The following is a 10,009-nucleotide window of genomic DNA, read 5'->3' on the forward strand; positions in this document are numbered from 1 at the left end:
TATGTGACAGGGTGTAAACAATGTAATACATGGTTAGGTGTCATCATAGTCAACAAAATAAACAGTAAATAAATGAATAAAACAAAAAGTACCATGAATAACCACACCAAACATGATATAGACTGAACACCTGTCTGGAAGTTCAATCCTATCTTTAAAATACATGTAAGGACTATGTTTTCCAGGGTTGGGGCCTGAATTCAGGCCTAGGGAAGAGGCCTGACTTTCTGATCTTCAAGCATAAAGAGCTTCCCCTTCCCCCAGAGTACAACAGAGTTACCCAGACCGCGAGTTCATATCCCAGGCCTTGCAGACAAAAAATAACACACATTCCAACTAGGGAGCTTCATTAGCATTTTTCATATTTTTTAAAGTTCACTTGGCCTTTATTTGATACATTTTGATTTTAAAACATGAGGGTTTTTCACAAAGGGGTTTAAACGTGTACATTTAAGCATAGCACATTGGTGTTTCCATTTTGACCATCTGCCATGAAGAGTGAGAATGAAAATGAGTACATCATTCCTCCCTAGAGGGACAGTTAATGTTATTTCTATTTAGGGTTATTTCTATAACTATAAACTCTCTGCAATTGTATCATGTGAGTTTTCCTCAGTGCCTACCACAAAATACACTAGGGGATTCCTCATACCACAAAAGGTTGGGTTTCTGAATAAAAACTCACTTCTGTGAGGACAGGAGGTACTTAAAAGCATTTTGGGAATAAAGTGAATTGTAAAATGAAAAACTAAACCATTGAGACTGGGATGTAGCTCAGTAGTGGAGTACTTGCCCAAAGAGCATAAGACCCTGGAAGAAAAGGAAGATAAGTTTCCTAAAGCTTAAAAAGTTAGAATTTTATGATCTGTATGAACAAACTTCTTTCTTTCTTTCTTTCTTTTTTTTTTTTTTTTGTCGGTGGTGGGGCTTGAACTCTAGGCTTGGCTGCCCACTTTCAACTCTTCAACTCATAGCAAGTGCTCTACTGCTTGAGCCACAGTGCCGTTTCCGGTTTATTGGAGATAAGCCTCAGTGCCATTTCCTGTTTATTGGAAATAAGAGTCTCACGGACTTTCCTGCCCAGGCTGGCTTAGAACCGCCATCCTCAGATCTTAGCCTCCTGAGTAGCTTGGATTATAGGTGTGAACCACCGAAGCCAGGCACGTGAACAAACTTCTTAAAGATTGATTCTGAGGAATGAAATTTGGAAAAACTTTTAATATAAATAATTTATAATGCCATGGTTAAGGAACTAATTCAGAAGTATTTATTCATTGGCTGCTTTCTTAGTTTATTTAAAGATATATGTACCTTTTAATATATATACATATATATTATTAAAACATAGCTTTGAAGTGTACATAAAAGCATATGTGCTCATGGAAAGTTATACACCTGCACAAGCTTGATTTTTTATTTTCAGTTTGTTGGTACCTTAAATTAGGTGGGATGTGTGTACTGTTGTTTTGTTCTCTGTTTTTGGAGGATTTCTCTCTGCTTTCTTCCCCTAACCCCCTCTCTCTGCACTTGAATTCAGCTTGCTCTTTCTTGGCTTGATTGTTCAGAGCCGATTTTCTTCCACTTCAGCCATACCTGTAGCCTGGCTTTTTGCCAGTTAATTGGAGATGTCGTCTCTCAGGCTTTTCTGCCTGGACTGGCTTTGAAACTTCATCTTCCAGCTCTTACCTCTTGAGTAGCTGGGATTACAGATGTGAGCTACTGGGGTGCCGAGGGATGAATTCGACTTTGGTTGGTGTATTCTTTCAGTTTTTCTTTTTTTTTTCTTTTTTGGGCAGTCCTGGGCTTGAAATCTGGGCCTGGGTACTGCCTCTGAGCTCTTCAGCTCAAGGTGAACACTCTACCACTTGAGCCACAGTGCCACTCCTGGCTTTTTCTGCTTATGTGGTGCTGAGGAATTTAACCCAGGACCTGATGCATTCAAGGCAAGCACTTTACCACTGAGCCACCTTCCCAGCCCCTCCTTCTGTTTTTCTAAGCATGGAATCATCTACTATAGAATTTCTGTGAATGTACTGGGTCTGAAGTAAGATATATAATACATATACTAATCTGTATAGTTCTCATAAGATGTAATCAATTTAATACATGTTATAATTGTAATAATAGTCAATAAAAATAATGAATGAATGAATAGTGCAAAAAATAAAATACATATACAGTAAAATAATATGCAGTAAATATAAGTATGTAGATATTAATCGTTATTTCAAATGTGGATGAATATTACTTTAACAGGGCTAGGTATTGAATTCAGACCTAGGGAACAAGCCTGAATTGCTTGTCTTCAAAGACGGTGAGTTTCCCCAGCCCACACAGTGCATTAGAGTTACCCAGACTCTGAGTTCAAATTCCAGGCCTTTCAGGAAAAAAAAAAAAAAGGCATGAGTGCCAAGCTGGGGAGCTTCATTAGTATTTAAAAAAAAATTTTGTGGGGCTTGAGCTCTGGCCTTGGGCACTGTCCCTGCACTCTTCAGCTCGAGGCGAGCCCACTACCACTTGAGCCACAGCACCACTTCTGGTTTTCTAGTGCTTTATTGGAGATAACAGTCTCATGGGCTTTACAGCCTGGGTTGGATTTGAACCACAATCCTCAGCCTCTTGAGTAGCTAGGATTAGAGGTGTGAGCCACTGGCTCACGGCTATTTTTAATATTTTAAATTTGATTGATTGATTGATTGCCAATAGCGGGGCTTGAACTGAGGTTGTGGCAACACTGTCTCAGCTTCCATCACACTAGGCTGGGATGGTTTAGTCTCTGGACCCACAGCCGATCATGGGATGGTAGGCCTCGGGGGCTGACAGGAAAACAAAATGAAAACAGCACCGAAAAAAACCGTGATCTGTGGATGGTTGGTGGTTTCTTGGTTTTCCTTCCTTGCATGGTGATCATCCCGGATCCAAATGATACGGCTGCAACCTGTAGGTCACCTGGCACTGCTGAAGGCTGGCAGGTTATCAGCGAAGCCATAGGCCAACCTGGACACCTAGGTCCTGAGTTTGAATCCCGGTCACGCCACTTACAAAGGGCTGGGGAGCCTAAGAAACTATTGCCTGTCCATAGGAGCACCAGAGGAATGTGAACAATGTCATGGTTCCATGAGTAGTTCATCAATCAGTCTAAGAAAATTAGACCCAATAATCACAAGACACGGATTGATTTTAATTCATAGTTTATTATGCACTAAAAGAATACTATTGATTAAATGGAGTCCTCACTAAAGACCTAAGAATCCGTAGGAGCGTAGTATATGTCACTGAATACTAAATAGACATTTCTGGCAGTATGTAAATATCTAAATTTATATTTATTTGTATACCATCATCTGCATAGAACATTTTTGCTATTTTGGCCAAACCTGGAACTCGATCCCAGGTCTTGGGATCCACTTGGCACTTGCATGGGCTAGATTCTGCTGTGCTGACACTCACCCCTTCATGAATTGGGCCTCTTAGTCCCTCAGTCAAGGTCCCATCATTGCCAAAAGCTTCTTCCAGGTGTAAGATTCCATGTGTGACACCTGTTTTCCTTTTCTGTGCAAGTGTTAGGTGTCACTTATGATATACATATTATGTCTGCAAAGCTACATGCTATGGAATAGATTGGTACAAATGTAATAAATGTTATAGGTGTACTCACAGTCCCTAAAATAAAGGCTAACTCAATCAATCAATAATAATAAAATATAATGAATCACTCCAACAAACATGATTTAAAATGAATATAGAGATATAACTCAAATATTTAAAATGTCTATAAATGTTATGTTTTTCAGTACTGGTGCTTGAATTCAGGCCTAGGGAAGACTTGAGAAGTTCATGCAGGATTCACATAGGAAATGATAGGCAAGATCTTAATTAAGACTGCATGAAGTGTGACAATAGTAATTACATTCAGGAAATCGAGGCATTGGGAAAGATCCAAGAATCGGTAGTCACATGGAAGATAGGATTCCAACACAGCTCACCACATCTCCTACTCTATACAAACAGGCTTTTATTAGCACATTAATTTCAGCTTATGAATGGATGAATATGGTGCTCCACCCCCACCACAGGGCTAGATCTCAGGTCCTGGGTATGGCCTAGCTCCTTAGTGGCTCACAAGCTGGTGTGCTCATGTAGACCCATTTGGCTGTTGGTTCTGCTAGGCCCTGAGTTCAACTTCCAACACTGCCAAAAGGTTCATCCTGATGTGAGATGCCAAACCTTGCAGATGTTTTCCTATCCTGTGCAAGTCCTGGGTCACAGCTAGGATCTAGAAAGCATAGGCAACTCTATACCCATGGGAAAAGGTTGTCATCCATGTGAGCACAGTTATATATGTCATCCTATACTCAATAAAATACACAATGCATAGATGAATAAGACCCAAAATAAAAAATTAACTACATTGAAAACAAGGTGCATACCACACCTGTATGTAAATAGATATCCTATGTTTAAAAGAGGTGGGCTTGTCCAGTGCTGGGGCTTCAAATCAGGCCCAGAACCAGGCTTGACCTTTTAGTCTTAAAGGATGGTGAGCTTCACCTTCCCCCACAGTGCAACAGACTTACCCAAACCTGAGTTCAAATCCCAGCTCTAGCAGTAAAATGGCACAAATTCTGAGCTAGGGTTCTTCGTTCAGTTTTCTCATTTTTTTTTTTTTACCAGACCCAGGGCTTGAACTCAAGTCATGGCAACTCTGCCTCAGCTCTGATCATCCTAGGCTGCAGCCTCTGGACCCACAGCCCATCCTCGCACCCTAGGACCCTGGGGCTTCTTGAAAAAAAAATCCGTAAGGGGAAAAAAAGCAGTGGGAAGTTCCACCTGGCACTTTTATGTTTATTTTCCTTTGCATGGTGACCATTCTCGGTCAGAACATGGCTGCCTGCAGAGTGAAGGTGACCTGGCATGGCTGAAGGCCTGCTGGCTTTTGGGGGAGCCACAGGCTAACTAGACAATGGAGGTCCTGAGGACACGAATCCCAGTCAGCCCTGTTACGATGAAGGAATGGCCAGAGATCCTGGGACACTCGTTTCTGGACCTAGGAAGAGTCGTGGAATGCAATCAATCTCATTCTTGAATGAGTAGTTCCTGCTTGATGCGAGTAGGAAATGATAGGCAAGACTCATGGGGTATCGATTATTTTTAATGAAGAATTGATGAAGCATGACCATAATCATCACAGTCATGAAATGGAGGCATCGGAGAAGATCCAAGAATTGGTAGTCCCAAGGTAGATTCCATCACAGGTTGCCATCTCTCCTACACTATAAAAATATGTACTTATTTGCATACTAACTTGCACTTATAAATGCATGACTATTTTCCCCCCCTCCCAATCCCCTCCTCCTAGGGCTGTATCTCAGGTCCTGGGACTGGCCTACCTCCTTAGTGGCTCACAGGCTGGTGTGCTCACCTTTACCCATTCACCAATTGGGCCTGCTAGGCCCTGAGTTTGAATCCCAGCACTGCCAAAAGATTACCTGATGTGAGAAGCCCATTGATCCATCTGTTTTCCTGTCTTAAGAAAGACCTGGGTCTCAGGGAGGATGGAGATTACTACATAGGCAACCCTATGTAGTATACCCAAGGGAATGGGTTGCCATCCATGTCAGCACAGTTATATCTGTCATCATAATCAATAAAATACACATTGCATTCATGAATAATACACAAAATAAAGAGAACGAGTACACTGCAAGATGTCACCCATCCATGTATGATAATATAGATCCTGTATTTAAATTATGAATTCTTGACTATATTGATCCCCGCTTCCAGGGCTCAGTTTCAGGACCTGGGTACATCCTAGCTCCGTAGTGGCTCACAGGCTGGTGTGCTCAAATTGACCCATTCACCAGTTGGGCCTGCTAGGCCCTGAGTTCAAATTCCAGCACTGCCAAAAGCTTCACCCTGATGTGAGAAGCCTATTGATCCACCTGTTTTCTTGTCCTGTGAAAGTCCTGGGCTCCAGCAAGAATGGAGAAAGCTATATAGGCAACTCTATAGCCATGGGAATAGTTGTCATCCATGTCAGCACAGATATACCTGTCACCATACTCAGTAAAATACACAATACATCCATGATTAACACTCAAAATAAAAAAAGATAACTACATTGAATGCAAGATGCATACCACACCTGTAGGTAAATAGAGATCCTATGTGTTAATGAAGTGGGCTTGTTATTTTGTTCAGTGCTTGGGCTTCAAATCGAGCCCTGGACCAGGCCTGACATTCTAGTCTTCAAGGATGGTGAGCTTCCCCTTCTCCCACAGTGCAATGGGGTTACCAACACCTGAGTTCAAATCATAGCTCTAGCAGTATAACACTGTGAGTTCTTAGCTAGAGTGCTTCATTCATAATTTTTTATTTATTTATTTTTTTTGCCAGACGCGGGGCTTGAACTCAAGTCATGGCAACTCTGCCTCAGCTCTGATCATCCTAGGCTGCAGCCTCTGGACTCACAGCCCATCCTAGCACCCTATTATCCCAGGGCTTGCTGGAAAAAAAAAGCCATGTGGGGGAATAAAAGTGGTGGGAAGTTCCACCTGGCACTTTTACAATTATTTTCCTTTGCATGCTGACCTGCTGAGTGAAGGTGACCTGGTGTGGTTGATGGCCTGTTGACTATCAGAAGAGCCAGAGGCTGACCCAGCAATGGAGTCCCCAAGGTTGATTCCCAGTCTTCCCCCATACATTGAGGAAATGGCAGGAGATCCTGAGATACTAGTTTCCGGGCCTAGGAAGAGACATTGAATTCGATGGATGTCATCTTTGAATGAGTAGTTCCTGCTTGATGTGAGTAGGAAATGATAGGCAAGACTCCTGGGGTATTGATTGTTTTTAATGAAGAGTTGATAAAACATGACCATAATCATCACAGTCATGAAATGGAGGCACTGAGGAAGATCCAAGAATCATTAGTCACAAGGTAGATTGGATTCCATCACTGGTTGCCATCCTACTCTATACAAATATGTACTTATTTACATACTACCTTCAGATTATGAATGGATGACTATTGTGCCCCACCCTCTCCCCACCCTGTGGGACTCAATCTCAAGTCCTGGGAAAGGCCTAGCTCCTTAGTGGCTCAAAGGCGGGTGTGCTTTCCTGGACCCATTCACGTATTGGGCCTGCCTTGTCAGATCCCAGCACTGCCAAAAGATCAATCCTGATGTGAGAAGCCAATCATTGCACCTGTTTTTCTGTCCCGTATAAGTCCTGGGTCTCAGCTAGGATGCAGTATGCTATGTAAGCAACTCTATATTCATGGGAATCAATTGCCATTCATGTCAGCACCGTTATAGCTGTCATGAGATGCAATGAAATACAAAATGCATCCATTACTAAGAGACACAATAAAAAGAATAACAACACTGAATGCATGATGCATTCCACATCTCTATGTACAGAGAGATCCTATCTGTAAATTAGGTGAGCATATGATTTTTGCCAGTGCTGGGGCTTCAGTTCAGGCCCTGGGACTAGGCCTAACCTTGTAGTCTTCAAGGATGGTGAGCTTCACCTTGGCCCACAGTGCAACAAAGTTACCCAGACCTGAGTTGGAATCTCAGAGGTGGCAGAAAAATGGTAAGAATTCTGAGCCAGGATTTGTTATTATTATTATTATTATTATTATTATTATTATTATTATTATTATTATTATTATTGCCAAGCATGGGATTTGAACTCAGTTCATGACAACTCTGTCTCAGCTTCGATCACCTCAGGCTAGCAGGCTCCCATGGGCCCGTAGCCGATCCTGGGATCCTCGGCTCTGCAGGAAAAAATGCAGAAAAATTACAGGAAAAAATGACAGAAAATTGTCGCAGGATGGATTTTTTTATATTTTCTTCTTTTGCATGGTGACCATCCTGGGTCTGAATTACATGGCTGCAAAGGGTACTTCACCTTGCATTGGCAAAGGCTAACGTGCTATCAGGGAAGCCATAGGCACATGCGGCAACGTAGGCCCTGAGCTTGAATCCTGGTCCTGACACCTACCAGTGAGGGAGATACCAAGAAACTTGTTCCTATGCATGGGAATAATAATGAAATGTTAGCAAACTCATGATTGAATCAGAGGTTTCTTCATGTATTGGTCTAGTACAGAATTAGACACAATGATCCTAGGACAATGATTGATCTTAATGAATGGTTTATTAAGCATGAAAAGAATACTATTCCTTCAATGGTGCCATAATAAAGACCTAAGAGTTAGTAGGAACGTAGCTGATGTCATTGAATCCTAGGTAGATGTCTCTGGCACTCTGTACAAATATATATTTATTGGTGTTCTACCACCTGTCTATCCATGTATGGCTATTTTGTCCAGCCCTGCTGCTCAATCTCAGGGTCTGGAAATGACCTGGCAGCTTCATTGGCTAGAGGTTGCCGTGTTGACACACATATTCAGGGTATGAATTGGATCTGCCATGCCCTGAGTTCAGATCCCAGCACTGCCAACAATTGGATCATGGAGTAAGAAGCTGAGTGTGATACTGTTTTCCTTTTCTCTGAGAGTCCTGGGTGTTAGACATGATGGAGAACAAATCTACAAATCTAGATACTATGTGATGGGTTGTCATCAATATCATAAATGGAATGTGTGTCATCACAGTCAATAAAAAATCTCATATCTAAAATATACTTGGAACACAAAAAAATTAAATCCCCCAACAACAAATGCTCAAAGAAACAATTGCCCAATAAATAAGTGGGCAAAAGACTTAAAGAGAAACTTCTCTGAAGAGAAAAGAAGGATGGCCAATAGACACATGAAGAAATGCTCAACCTCCCTGGCCATAAAAGAAATGCAAATCAAAACAACATTGAGATACCACCTCACCCCAGTTAGAATAGCTATAATCAAGAACTCAAATAACAAAGATGCTGAAGGGGATGTGGATAGAAGGGAACCTTACTGCATTGTTGGTGGGAGTGTAAACTTGTTCTACCACTTTGGAAAATATTATGGAGGTTCCTCAAAAGACTCCACATAGAGCTCCCTTATTTCCCAGCAATCCCACTTTTGGGCATTTACCCAAATGTTTACAAACAAGACTATACTAAAGCTACCAACATGACTATGTTTATTGCAGCACTAGATACTATAGCTAAGATATGGAACCAACCCAGAAGCCCCTCAGTAGATGAATGGATCAAGAAAATGTGGTACATATACACAAGGGAATTCTATGCCTCCATCAGAAAGGATGACATTGCCCCATTTATTTAGGAAAGACTTGGAAAACATTATATTAAGAAGTAAGCCTGGCCCAAAGAAACATAGGTCCCATGGTTTGCGTTATTTGCAGTATCTAATATATGTCTGAGTCAAGCAGAAAAGGTTAGATAAGGTGATGTTAGGGAAATGAACCCTAAGATATGTACTCAAATGTTTTTTTTCTTTCATGTGATTGTTTCTAACACATTTATAAGATTATTTCTTTGTTGCTTTGTATGTCCCTCCTCCACAGTGTAACCCTTGCTTTCACTGTATTTGATGTCATTATAATTTGTGGAGGGGAAGGGAAAAAACAAATCATTTAAATAGGGATACAGGTGGACCCATTGCAATCATGAGATGTACAAGTCATTATGTCCAAAATGAACTTTACAACTTTGGTGCGGGGGGGGGGCGGGTAGGGGCTGGGGGAGAAGCTGGGAGGATAGGGTTGGGGGGCAGGGGGGAAATGAGAAGTGATGGGTAGGGGAAACAAAGGAGGAGGCTACAATGCTTGATAAGAAATGTACTCATTTTCTTGCCCATGTAATTGTAACCCCTCTGTACAGTATTTTCACAATAAAAAAAAGGAAAATAAATGAATAAAACAATAATACAATAAATAAACACAACAAACAGGACATGGTCTGAACATCTCTATATGTAAGTACAAATCCTAACTTTACAATGTATATAAATAGAATTTTTCCAGGGCTGGGACTTGAATTCAGGCCTAATGACCAGGCCTTACTTTCTTGTCTTCAAGCATGG

This window comes from Dipodomys merriami, unplaced genomic scaffold (genome assembly GCF_024711535.1).
Source record: "Dipodomys merriami isolate MVZ:Mamm:240054 unplaced genomic scaffold, mDipMer1.0.p SCAF_565, whole genome shotgun sequence".
Lineage (NCBI taxonomy): Eukaryota > Metazoa > Chordata > Mammalia > Rodentia > Heteromyidae > Dipodomys > Dipodomys merriami.